The 13,388-nt window shown below is 58.3% G+C and overlaps 1 protein-coding gene across 3 annotated transcripts in view; it reads right to left on the bottom strand.

Moving 5' to 3' along the window:
* ABAT (4-aminobutyrate aminotransferase) overlaps nt 1–13,388 on the bottom strand; it is a 114,924-nt gene that overhangs the window by 49,535 nt on the left and 52,001 nt on the right. Inside the window, exon 1 of one of the 3 annotated variants that reach the window (XM_016192246.2) lies at nt 4,687–4,807. The exons of 1 other annotated variant lie outside the window; for it this stretch is intronic. The gene's annotated coding sequence lies outside the window, so the exon portion shown is untranslated. Of the gene's footprint in view, nt 1–4,686; nt 4,808–13,388 lie in introns of those variants that run through there. One more of the 3 variants, XM_060172398.1, reaches the window with a different exon arrangement.

Consider the following 13,388-nt stretch of genomic DNA (forward strand, 5'->3'; position numbering starts at 1 on the left):
CCCACTCGGAATCCCCTCCTGTCCTCCGGCCAGGGTGTCAGGGAGGACCTGGTGGTGGCTGGGGGTGCAGGGCAGTGATTCATTCAGCTATGTCTCCAGAAAGCTCTCCCCAAGTGGCGAGGTTTGCCCTCCAGCTCTTTGCAGTGGGGCAGGGTGGGGGACGGGCAGCAGAGGAGGGGGGACACCCAGGGCTGACATCACTCAGACAAGGTTCTATACCAAGCCGTACAACCACCACCCGGTGAGGGGAAGGTAGGCGGCTGCCACCGCCCCCCCCTTTAGAATGCGCTCAGTTGGATTCTATTAACACATGCAATAAATTCGAAGACAAGGGGTGGTGGGATTCTTCTTAACAGGGCAGGTGGCCTCTTGCCTGGGGAAGTCTTACCCCCTCCCTCACCTGCAGTCCTCACCTTCTCAGGCACCACAGCAAGTCCCCTTCACAGCAAACCCTGGCTCTCAGGGGTTCAAGGACTTGTCTGAGGGCTCTAGCCCTGCCTGCTAGAGGCCAGAGAGCCAGTCCCTTCCAGACACAGCCCTCCTGGGAGTCTCCTGCACACAGTCACCTCTCTCTACTTGTGAAGAGTGGTGGTGGGAGTCTTCTGCTTCCCAAATACGCCTGCAGTCACTCTAGTCACAGCTCTTGTCTTGACTTGGCTAGCCAACACCCCTCCCCCCTTTTAAAGATGGGAAAGGAAATAGAGAGATAAAGCTACCATAGCCCAAGGCCATCAGGCTGGCTGAAGCTGGCTCTCTGCTCACTTCCTATCTTGGGGTGGGGTGGGGTGCGGGAGGAGTGAAGAGGGGACAGGACAGAACAATCTGGAATTTCAAAGGCTTGGGGTTCCTTGGTCACAGCACCTCCCAGCAAGATGGAGTAGGGGGAGAGGGGCTGTCAGGCTCATGCTACTGTGGGTGGGGGTAAAACAGTTTCCTGGTTCTGAACTGGGGGGTGGGGGACATCCCACTGCCAGAATGTCCAGTTTCTGAGCTTTGCAGTTTTTAAAAACATGTTTTAGGTTTGTTTTACTGAGAGAAAAAGCCAGATCTCTGGCTTAACGTGGTGACGCAGTGATGCTGAGCCTCAGGCATGAAAGTCTGGTACGCTGCCTGTGCACTCTGTTTTGTGAGCTATTTATTCATTCATTTATTTTGTCTGGCAGGCCTTTGCATCTGAGCAGCCACTGCTCCGGGCAGATGCTTTCTCTTTCCTTTTTGATTTCAGAGAGAGAGAAAAGCAGAAGGGAGAGGGAGGGAGGGAGAGGGAGGGGGAGGGACACACACACACACACACACACACACACACACACACACACACACACACACACACACACACGGCAGCACTCCACTGTTCAGGGACCTTTCCCTGGTGCCATGACTGCTGCTCCCAGGTGGTACCCGGGCTTGAACCTGGGTCTTCGAGCACTTAGGTAAAGTGTGCTCTGCCAGGCGAGCTATCTGCCCTGCAAGTTTCTGAGGCACAAGAAGTCGGCTGGGGGATTCTTTCCTTCTCCAGTGAGCAGACCCACTCACACACAGGAACCCCTCCCTCATCCAGGCTTCACTAAGCACCACCGCCACCTCAAATGGGCGTTTGGGAATGTGGGCACCTTGTGACTTGTTTCCACTAAACAACAGGCCTGGGTGCCCTTTTCTGGGTCTTTCCCATGCTCTGTGGAAAGACAGCTCACTTTTCGGAGAGGGCCCCTCCCGCATGGCCCCCCAGGGCCCTCCTGCAGAGAGCAGAGAGAGTCTTCCTGCCCCTCCATCCTGTGCCCGGCGGCAAGTCCACAGGAGGATCCTGGAAATGGGGTGGCTGGGCCAAAGGTGCGCAGCTCACGAGTGGAGAGAGGTGACCATGTGCAGGAGACTCCCAGGAGGGCTGTGTCTGGAAGGGACTGGCTCTCTGGCCTCTAGCAGGCAGGGCTAGAGCCCTCAGACAAGTCCTTGAACCCCTGAGAGCCAGGGTTTGCTGTGAAGGGGACCTGCTGTGGTGCCTGAGAAGGTGAGGACTGCAGGTGAGGGAGGGGGTAAGACTTCCCGAGGCGAGAGGCCACCCACCCTGGTAAGAAGCGGGGAGAGGGGGAGCCAGGAGGTTGCTGTCCCATGCGGAGTATCACCATCACCTGTACACGACACCCCTGGGTTAGGCCGGCGGGGCTCAGCGTGTGTGTGTCTGCAGGGGGTTCCCCATCCCTGGGGACATCCAGAGGCCCAGAGTGTTGTCACAAGCAGTTCTGACTGGCATCAAGGAAGAAGGGACCACGGCCAGTGCCAAACACCCTACAAGGCACACGGCAGCCTCCCAACAAACAGAGAATGACCAGGCCCCGAACGCCGGCAGCAGAGGGAGGAGACCCACCCCCAGACCCAGCGCATTCAAAGCCTGAGTCTGGAGGCAGGTGGCCGGTGCGGGCCACGTGGGACACATCTGGGCCGGGCTCCACCTGACCCCAGCCCCACATTTCCGGGGCCACAGTGCCCCACCTCTCTGGGGGGACGCCACCTTGCCCCCAGCTTGCTGCCTTGGTGCCTGGAGACTCCCTGAAAGCAGCCCCGCCCTAGAGGTCCCCTGACCTTCAGTTTGTCGTTCTAACCATTGCTCCCATTCATTTGCCTGCCGCGCGCGCACACACACACACACACGTTACCAGGGTGAACTCAACTTGCTCAGAACGGCGGTGGGGAGCCAGTCACAGAAGGGCAGAAGGGGCAGGAGGGTTAATGATTTCTCTGCAATCACTCCTGAAGGAGCAGCTCGGCCCCAGATAAGGCCCAGCTGGCCCCTGCTGCACTGCAGGGGGTGGGGAGGCTGAACTTTGTCCTGGGTGCCCTGGCTTACTGCCAGCCTCTAACCCGGAGCCACGGAGCAGCAAGCCCCTCTCTCCTCTCTGAGCTGAAGGCAGAGGAGTGCCCACCTCAAGCAGGGTCTGGGACCAGAAGCCTGCTGCCAAGCCTTCGCTCTCCCTGCCCAGAGCTCCAGGAAGAGGCAGGGCACCGGGCTGAACTGGGTGGGGATGGCCCCCGGGGCCGGAGGCCCACGAGGGTGCAGAGGCGAAGGTGGGGTGTGACTTCCTGGGGCCCTGCTCAAAGTTCTCCCCAAATGCAGCCACGCACCACGCTGGGCTCGCACACCGCAGGCCTGCATCTGGTAGCAAGATCACCCCCCCCACCTCCGAGGGGAGGGGGTAGCGTGCTGCCCGGGGAGGGGTCCACCAGGTGGCCTGACCTCCAGCTCTGCCCCCTCCCAGAGGCTGGTGGCATTCCCAGGGTCTCCGTGCCTCCAGTGCCCAGCAGTCCTGGCTGTAGAAGTGAGCAGGGGGCAGCACGGGGACCCCAGCACCCCACGGAGGCTGTGGGCGGCTTTGCCACCCGATGCTGGGTGACCTTGAACTGGTCTCGTCTCTCTTTGCGCCTGTGTTTGCTGGGCTGCCAAGTGGAGGGGCAGATGCTCCCGGGAGGGGCCCTTTGAGGTAGGGGCCGTGGTCTCCCTCAGGACTGGGCACGGCCTCGCCCTGGGGAGGCCCTTTGGGGCATCTTGCACTTTCCATGCCCATTCGGCGGGTACAGCTCCAGACGGCAAGACAGAGTGTCCTGCCGTCTCCTTCCCTGCACCCCCTCCCGGCCCCCCCCCCCCCCCCGCTGCCCCTAGTCCCTGCAGCACCAGCACCGTGCCCCCCCCCCTGTCCCTGGCCCCTGGGGCTGGTTCGGCGGCAGCCATCTCCTTGGCTGAGCGCCCAGAGGATTCCGCCAGGCAATGCCCACAGAGTGGGGTGGGGAGGGGCCGAAGTGGGGGCAGCCCCAGGGAACCCACTGGGGTCCTTCTCTCCGTCTCAACTCCCCCTCCCCAGGAGAAGAGCCAGAGAAGCTGGGACGGGGGTGGGTGGGCTCTGACACAGTCTCCATGTGTGGTGGAGTCCTTGCTGGTTCTCCCCGGCCACAATTTGGAGGCTCCCCAAGGGGTCTCTAGGCTCCCAGGGTCCTGACACCTCAAACCTCCCGCTGAGGAGAGGTGAGCTGGGAACAGCAGAGTCCAGGTCCGGCTGGCAGGGAGCAGTGCAGGCTCTGAACCCAAGCAGGGGTGAGGCCAGACCCCCTCCCTGCTGGAAAGCACCCGGCTCCGTCTTCCCTGGACTTAGAGGGAACCCCCGGAATGCCTTCAGTGTGGGGGCGATCGCGTCTCCTCTGACTGCAGAGGGGTTCTGGCTGGGAGGAGAGGGGCTCTTCCCCTCCTACAAGCAAATCCCTGAGGCGGGGGCTGCAGAGAAGTCTGAGGGTGCCATGCAGAAGTGGGCCCTGCGGGTTCCTTCTCCCCCACCCTCCAGACGACCTGGGCGCCCCATCTTCCACATGGGCGCACACTGCTCCCCTGAGCTGACCCCCACACTCAGGAGGGAGAGGGAACGGGTCCGCAAACAGGGGAGGAGACCCCAGGGGCCTGGCTGGGGAGGGTCGGACCCAACTTCTGTTTTTTAAATTTTTTTTTTTTTTGGGAGGGCACATTCTGTTCTCAGGGGTCATCAGGGAGGGGACGCTCTCTCTAGAGCCAGGGCCAGGAGAGAGAGCCATTTCTGGAGGGCGCTGTTTTCGGGCAGGGGCCGCACCTTGCGGGGAGGATGCCCCGGTCTCGCGGCCTGGGGGCAGGCCCGGGGGCTCCAGCTGGGTCCCACGCAGCCCGGCGCTTACCTGCCTGCAGGCCCCGGCTGCGGGAGCCGGCTCGCGGATCGGGCTCGGGATGCGGGTCCCGGTCCTGGTCCGGTGGGCGCGCTGCCTGGGCTCGGGTGCGCGCGCTCGCTCGCTCTGCCCGGCCTCCCCCAGCGACTCGCCAGGCTCCCAGGCTCCGCCCAGCCGCTCCGGCCAATCAGCGCCGCCGGCCCCGGCCCCTGCGCGCGCCGCAACCAATCAGCGCACCCGCCACGGGCCACCGCCCCCGGGGGAGGGGGGGGCAGAGTCCGGCCCCCGCGGTGGGCTACCGGCTGCCTGGAGGAGGGGGCGCGGGGGGCGGAGGACCCTGCCGGCCCGGGCGGGCGGGCGAGCTGGTGGGGGTGGGGAGCTCGGCGGGCTGCAGCGACCTGGTCCTCGACGCCCCTGTTTCTGGCACTCCGCGCCCCAGACCCTGGCCCCCCATCCCGGCCAGGCAGGGCTGGGGAAGGGGCCCCTGGCCGTCCCGCTCCGCGAGCCCACGTGCCTTCTCCCCGGGGCTCAGCGGGCAGGACAGTGGGCCGCACTCAGCAAGTGAGAGCTGCAGTCCTCACCAGGCCTTGACCTCTGTGGCGTCCCCCGGCCCCTAGAGAGGCCACAGCATGAGGCTCCCCGTGCACCGGCAAAGCAGGTCCTCTCCCTCACTCCAGGCTGGTCTGTGGCACAGGAGCCCACCCGCTGGAGCAAGACCGCCACGTGCCCCCATCCAACGAGCGGGTGGAGAGTGCAGCCCACCAAAGGCCAAGAAAGAATACAGCTAGGGTTCCCTCCTCAGCCAAGCAGGTGACCATCTGCAGAAGATTCCTTCCCAGCCATCTCTGATGGGGTAAGGAGGATTGCAGCCTTGGGGATGAAGGAGTTATGATCAACGTAAAGCAAACAGGTGAGACAAAAACCGCCTCCGAAAGGCTTCCCTTCTAGTGTGGTTTGTGACTAGAGTAAATCCAGAGGAAACGATAAACACGAACATTCAAAGGCACAGAGAGAAAACACCACTGGCCACCACATGGCTGCCAGTGACCGAGCCAGCTTGCCCACCCTGTGGTCTGCTGCCCTTACCGCTAGGTTGGCGTTAGTCGTCCAGCTGTGCAGGTGACCGTCTCCGTTACTGCCCAAGACAGACCAAGAGACAAAGTGGCCCATCAGCCGGGGAGGGAAGACATCAAGTCTGTCAAGGAAGGGCCAGCGAAAGCTTAGGTGGGAAACTGTCACCTGCCAAGATGGCTTCACCATCCTGATGAGCAGAGACTTCCAGGAAGTGGGCTGAATTGCTAATGAGGGCAAGAAACAGCCAGCTTTTCTGGGGAGGAGCTGGCTCAGATTCAAGTCCTCGGCACTGCCATGCTCAGAGCTCCACAGTGCTGTGGTATTGGCCCCTCTCCCTCCCTCTCTCTCTCTCTTTCTCCCCTCACTTTTTAACTCACAAAAAAGAGGAGGGGCTGGGTGGTGGTGCATGCTTGAGTTGTGTACATTACCAAGTACAAGGACCCCTAGTAACAGTGTTGTACAGGCAAAGCTTACCCTTTGGCCTTGCGACTTGTACAACTCTGATGTGAGTGGTGCAAACCCAATGACAGTGGCTTCTTTTCACACTGTTGTTTTTAGTCAAAAGTTGAGGGAAAAATGTATCAGGGGGTGGGGGTGGGGAGCCAAGATGGCAGCCAGAAGAGAACACCTGTCACATGCTCTGTAGGGAGGCGGCTTTAGACCTGGGAGTTCTGGGTGAGGCAGGATTTCCAGGCCATGGGTGGAGGAAGCATGCAGGAGATGGAACCCAGGCAGAGCCACATAACCCACTCTTAGGTTGGCAAACGGAGGCTGAAAAGGACAAAGGAAGCAGGGAGTCCCACCAAGCTGTAAATGCTACCATGACGCCAACCTTATTTCACTGGACGGATGTCCTCACCTGTGTCCTGGAACCCCACCTCCTCAGAGCCCTGCCCCACTAGGGACAGACAGACACAGGCTGGGGGTGTGGATCCACCTGCCAACACCCATGTTCAGTGGAGAAGCAATGACAGAAGCCAGAGCTCCCACCTTCTGCTCCCCATAAAGTTCACTGGTCTCTACTCCCAGAGGGACAAAGAATAGGGAGGCTTCCAGTAGAGGGGATGGGACATGGAACTGTGGCAGTGGGAATTGCGTGGAATTGTACCCCTTTTAAATCCTATGGTCTTGTTGATCATTATTAAATCAGTTAAAAAAAAAAGTATTCCAGGAACTTTGAGGCCTCGAGCAATATGGGCAGCACAGACTAGAATGTCTCCTCTAAAACGTAGGCATTCAACAGTGTATGAAAGTGTTGTTTCAGGCTGACAGTAGATAACATAATGGCTATGCAAAGAGACTCTCATGCCTGAGGCTCCAAAGTCCCAGGTTCAGTTCCCCGCACCACCATCAGCCAGAGCTGAGCAGTGCTCTGGTAAAAAAAAAAAAAAAAAAAAGTGTTGTTTCAAAATATTAAGCCAACCAGGATATCCACAAACAGGGCTCACCTGGCCCTGCTCTGCTTGCTGTTGAAGTGTCTAACAGGACTTCCTATGGAGGAAATGCTGTCTCTGTGTCTCTGTGCTGAGCGATCTGTGGGAGTCACTAGTCACAGGTGAGGACTGGACACACGGCCTGGAGCACTAGTCAGCTGAAGAACTGAACTGCATCTGATTTTAGTTTTCAGTTCAGTAGCTGCAAGGAGCTAGTGACTATCACATGAGATGTCATTAATATGGATGGATGGATGGATGGATGGATGGATGGATAGATCGAAAAAATACATGCCTAGCAATAGAAGTTATCTTGGGAGATTGAAATTATGGGAGACTGTAATTTTGCTTTATTCACATGTCATGAATTTCTACATATACTGTAGTCAAAATATATCACTCCTGTACTAAGAACAAATATTTCAAATGAAAAAGCAAAAGTCTAGGCCAAATGCAGCCCATCATCTTCTGAATATGACCCAGAAGCTGTATTTAAAATGATTTTTTCATTTCAAGTGGTTGAAAACGATCAAAAGACAAGTAATAGGACTGAGGAGATAGTAAAGTGAGTTAGACTTGCACGTGACACTGGGCTTGCGTGCCTGAGGTAGTAAAGTGAGTTAGACTTGCACGTGACACTGGGCTTGCGTGCCTGAGGTAGTAAAGTGAGTTAGACTTGCACGTGACACTGGGCTTGCGTGCCTGAGGTAGTAAAGTGAGTTAGACTTGCACGTGACGCTGGGCTTGCGTGCCTGAGGTAGTAAAGTGAGTTAGACTTGCACGTGACACTGGGCTTGCGTGCCTGAGGTAGTAAAGTGAGTTAGACTTGCACGTGACGCTGGGCTTGCGTGCCTGAGGTAGTAAAGTGAGTTAGACTTGCACGTGACGCTGGGCTTGCGTGCCTGAGGTAGTAAAGTGAGTTAGACTTGCACGTGACGCTGGGCTTGCGTGCCTGAGGTAGTAAAGTGAGTTAGACTTGCACGTGACGCTGGGCTTGCGTGCCTGAGGTAGTAAAGTGAGTTAGACTTGCACGTGACGCTGGGCTTGCGTGCCTGAGGTAGTAAAGTGAGTTAGACTTGCACGTGACGCTGGGCTTGCGTGCCTGAGGTAGTAAAGTGAGTTAGACTTGCACGTGACGCTGGGCTTGCGTGCCTGAGGTAGTAAAGTGAGTTAGACTTGCACGTGACGCTGGGCTTGCGTGCCTGAGGTAGTAAAGTGAGTTAGACTTGCACGTGACGCTGGGCTTGCGTGCCTGAGGTAGTAAAGTGAGTTAGACTTGCACGTGACGCTGGGCTTGCGTGCCTGAGGTAGTAAAGTGAGTTAGACTTGCACGTGACGCTGGGCTTGCGTGCCTGAGGTAGTAAAGTGAGTTAGACTTGCACGTGACGCTGGGCTTGCGTGCCTGAGGTAGTAAAGTGAGTTAGACTTGCACGTGACGCTGGGCTTGCGTGCCTGAGGTAGTAAAGTGAGTTAGACTTGCACGTGACGCTGGGCTTGCGTGCCTGAGGTAGTAAAGTGAGTTAGACTTGCACGTGACGCTGGGCTTGCGTGCCTGAGGTAGTAAAGTGAGTTAGACTTGCACGTGACACTGGGCTTGCATGCCTGAGGCCCTGGGTTCCTTTTTCACTTTTCCTAACTTCAGGACCACAGACCACTTGACTGGGTGAATGCTGACTGACAGGATGGCTGTTCCCACTGGCTCAGATTCAAGTCCCCGGCACTGCCATGCTCAGAGTTCAGCAGTGCTCTGGTACTGGTCTCTCTCCTCACTTTCTAACTCACAAAAAAAGGGGGGGCCAGGGTGGTGGTGCATGGTTGAGTTGCATACATTACCACGTACAAGGACCCGGGTTCAAGCCCCTGGCCCCACCTGCAGGAGGGAAACTTCACAAGTGCAGCCGGGCTGCGGGTGTTTCTTTTTCTCACTCCTTCTCTACCTGTCCCTTCCCTCTTGATTGCTCTTCATTCTATCCAAAGTAAAATAACTTTTTAAAAGAGGAATAATTTTCTTCTTTTGGATTTGGGGGGAAGGTCAACACAGTGACTGTGGGTGTTCTGATTTGCTTCTGACCAGGGCACTGTCAGCTCCGGTGCTGGGAATGGGAGCTGGGAGCCCGCCCATGCAGCTCTGAGTGTCACCACCGCGCTGTCTCCCTGGCCCTTGGAGGCTCTAGTGCAACAAGAGTGGAATTCAGCAGATGTGACAGACTGAACACCTGCAAAGCCAAGTGTTACCAGCTGGCCCTCTTCCAGAAAGCTTGCCCCACCCTGGTCTGAGACCACCAGGGCGACACAGCATGTCCCTGCCCACCGCTGTGGGTGAGGCCAGGAGCGCTCTGCTTCTGGGCAGGGAGGGGAGAGGCCCACTTAGAGCCAGGTGCTTAGCAAGCTGATTCTCAAATAGCTTCGCGGTGGCACTTGTGAAGAAAGCTGGTGGCAGGCGGAGGCCGCCCTCTCACATAAGCCCTGCCGGCACTTGCCTGGCCCCGCAGGTGGTGGGGGGGGGGCCCAAGAGGTGGGGTGTGCCTTCCATGAGGAGCTGCTCTGGCTGGGAGGCTGCTCTTCCCCGGCAAGAAAGGGAGATGACGGAGCTGGAGCTGAGGCTCTCTCGGTCTCAGCAAGAAAGAGCTTTTGAGATCTGCAGCCTCTTCTACAGAAGGGAAACTGAGGCCCAGAGACAAGGACGCACTTGGCCAAGGTCAGGTTTCTTTGGCCTGTGCTTTCCACAAAACACTAAGGGGCAGCACCGAGGGCATCTAGGTATGGGGAAGGGAGCGGCCTGGACCCTGGTGCTGAGTTCTGGTTTCAGCTCCCAGTGGCCACACTCCCTCCTTAGCCTCTGTGCTCTCACTGGGGAATCGGTTAATGAGAGCAGCTGCCACAGGGGCAGGGAGATGGCACAGTGGTTATACAAGACTTTCATGCCTGAGGCTCTGAGGTACCAGCTTCAATCTCCGGAACCACTGTAATCCGGAGCTGAGCGGGGGCTATCAGCACGCCCAGGAAAAGATGCCGAGTGTCACGGGTGCTTCGAGAAACGCAGAGCAGCACTGCATGGCGGTGCCACTTCACACCCTCTAGCAGCGCTGTTCCAAGAGCGAGGAGGTTGTGCGCAGAGACGTGGAGATACCGGAGCCCTCGCCTGCTGGAGGGCTGTGAAATGGCTTGCACACTTTGGAAAACCTTAAGGGGTGCGATCCTCAGGCACCGCTGACTGAACGCCCAGTGTCATCAGAGCTTAGGGTGGTGCAGATGAGGACTGCAGGGGAAATCTTAAAGACCGAGCGCTCACCGTAGGACCCGCTTACATGAGCTGCCCCAGCTCTCCATAGGGACGAGAGAGTGGGCTGGAGGCTGGCGGCGTGGCGGCAAGTAGCGGCTCAGTGGTCGAGGGCTTCTTTTTGGGGTGATGGCTGCATGCCAAAGACGGAAGGAGCGAACAGACCGGAGCAGCCGTTCAGTCAGTGGTGCTTCTCCAGGCAAGTCCTGTACACTGCTGCGAGCCACACGCTTCCCAGGGACGCTCTGTGCCGGTTCCACATGGGGAGGCAGCGTCTGCCAGGGGCCGCATTTAAGGTCCACGAGGAGGTGGCTGCTGTCCCGCCAGGTGAGTCCTCCGCCTGAAAGGTGACCAGCGTTCACTCCTCCCCTCCCTGACTTTGCTTACAAAGGAGACCCTCCTCTGTACCTTCTGCACCTGCTCGGCACCAAGTACGGCCCTGCTAGATGTGGGGTGTGGGGACTGGCCCCCCCAAGACCCCCTCCCGCCCCACTGGTGTTAGGAACATTCCAGCCAGTTCTGGGGTCCGAGGGAAACGGGGAGGAGGCGGCTGTGCCCGGGTTGGCGGTCAGGGCGCCATTTGGAAGGAGGTGACTGAATCTTGCACTCCCCAATCTTGTTCCTTGACACAGAAGATGCAGGGCTGCCTGCAGCTTTCTCCCCCTGAGAATGACAAAGGGGGCCACTAGGGGAGGGGGAGGGAGAGAGGGAGGGGGGTGGTGTGCTCCGTGGGGGCAGCTGCTGCAGGGCTGCATGTGGCCTGTCAGAGGAGGTGCTGCTTTGTTCTGCTGTCACTGCTTTGTTCTTCTGGGCTTTTCACAGCTGCCAGCCTGGAGAGACGCCCAGTTGGGCACCCCCACTGCATGAAATGTCAGGGGGCTTTCTCACCCCTAGAGCCACCCCCATGCACTGTGGGCCCCCAGAGGCAGGAGGTGCTCAGGGGTCAGCAGTGCTTCACCGCCGTGTGCTTCCTGAACCCCAGGCCTGGCCGGTGCGTGCGTGGACACGTCGGGGGCGGAGGCAGGGCTGTGGCTCCCTGGACCGTCTCCACTGCTGCGGGGAACAGCTGAGCACCTGTGTCCCGTCAGAGATCTCTGAGGACAATGCGTGGACACAACAGGCCCTCTAGTCACTCGTGAGGTCTGCAGGAGAGGGCAAGAAGGGTAGAGTGCAGGACTTGTGAGCACGAGGCCTCTGGCGCAGCACATGCCAGAGTGATCCTTCTTCCATTCTTTCTTGTGAATACATAAAATCTTTAAAAAAGAAGAAGAAAAAATGTAGGGGATTTGGAGTGGCTCACCAGTAGAGCTTTCTCACGTGTGTGGGCACCACGCCCCCCCAGCCCCCCGTGTGTGGCCCCAGGGGAGCAGCCGGGGGAGGGAAGCTTCCAAAGCGGTGGAGCGGCACACAGGTGTCTCTGCACTGACTCAAGTCCTGGGCCCTCAGCATCCCAGGCCTCACTCTACTAAGGGTCCTCCAAAGCACACAGTCCCACGAGAGACCTGGGAATGAGCGTCCGTTTCCTTCAATGACTTGAGTGAGGCAGCTGCCTGGGGCACCTCCCCCTAGACAGCAGCTGAAGGAGGGGGCTGATTACCAACGGGGATGGGGATGGAAGGACGGACCATGGTACTGAGGGCCGACTCTCGCCACGTCGCTGAGCCTCGGCGTGTTCTCCCACCCAGTCGTGTGAGGTGGGATCTGAGAGAGGCAGAGTGCCCCTTCAGTAGACAGGGATGAGAGGCCAGGCATGCACACTGACAGCCACCAATGTCTCTCCTCTTCCGGGAGGCACTAGGCGGTCTCCTGTCAGACACGGCTTCACACGGATGCACTCCACCGGCCTCCACACCAGAGTGGCTGCCCCTTCTCAGGGTGTCCAGCAGCAGGTTGAGGATTCTACCGCTGCCCCCATGCTAATCCGTGAGGTCGGGGCGCCCCCTAGTGGCCATGGCATTAGGGAGCTGCTGGCAGGGGAAGAGCCCCGGCCCTGAAAGCCTCTTCGTCCACTCAATTCACTGGCAAGAGCTGGGCGTCACCTTCAGCCTCTCTCCTTTTTTTTGGGCTGCATTTTTTTCTCTTTTTAAAAATATTTATTTATTCCCTTTTGTTGTTCATTTTGTTGTAGTAGTTGTTGTGTTAGATAGGACAGAGAGAAATGGAGAGAAGAGGGGAAGACAGAGAGGGGGAGAGAGAGACAGACACCTGCAGACCTGCTTCACCGCCTGTGAAGCGACTCCCCTGCAGGTGGGGAGCCGGGGGTTCGAACCGGGATCCTTCTGCCGGTCCTTGCGCTTTGCACCACGTGCGCTTAACCCGCTGCGCTACAGGCCTGTCCTCTTCTTGGAGCTCCCAGATAACCAGGAATGAATCCTAAGCCAGGCATTATCCTGGGCGGAAGCTGATCCTGTCCTTCCGGGTGGGGTGGGGCTGAGAGCCCTGAGCCGCCTGCTTTCTGGGGCCTGGCGGCCGGTGTTTCCCAGGGCTGCAGATGGCGGCATGGGAAGAAGCTGAGTGTTCCTGCCGCATGGGAGACAGGTGCTAGTAGGCTTGCCATTGGGAGTTGGGCTTTTCCCCCCCACGTTAGATTCAGTTTTGACGTTAACAGTTGGGCTGCAGAGAGAGACTCCTCTGCCCCCCATGGATGCAGTTGTGGTACACAATCCGAAAAACCTAACTTGAGGGGCTGGCTGGTGGCTCCCACAGTAGAGTGCGCATCTTACCATGTGAGGACCCAGGTTCAAGCCCCCAGTCCCCACTTGTGGAGGTGAGGTTTCAGGAGAGGTGGAGCAGTGCTGCAGGTGTCTTTGTGTCTCTCCCTCTCATTCTCTCTCTCTACTAGAAACAAAGAAAAAGAAGCCTGGTTTCATCCAGCTGCATCCTGTTGTGTGGGGGCTTCTTTTTTAATTTTTAAAATATTTATTTTC

The sequence above is a fragment of the Erinaceus europaeus genome, chromosome 15 (genome assembly GCF_950295315.1).
Source record: "Erinaceus europaeus chromosome 15, mEriEur2.1, whole genome shotgun sequence".
Lineage (NCBI taxonomy): Eukaryota > Metazoa > Chordata > Mammalia > Eulipotyphla > Erinaceidae > Erinaceus > Erinaceus europaeus.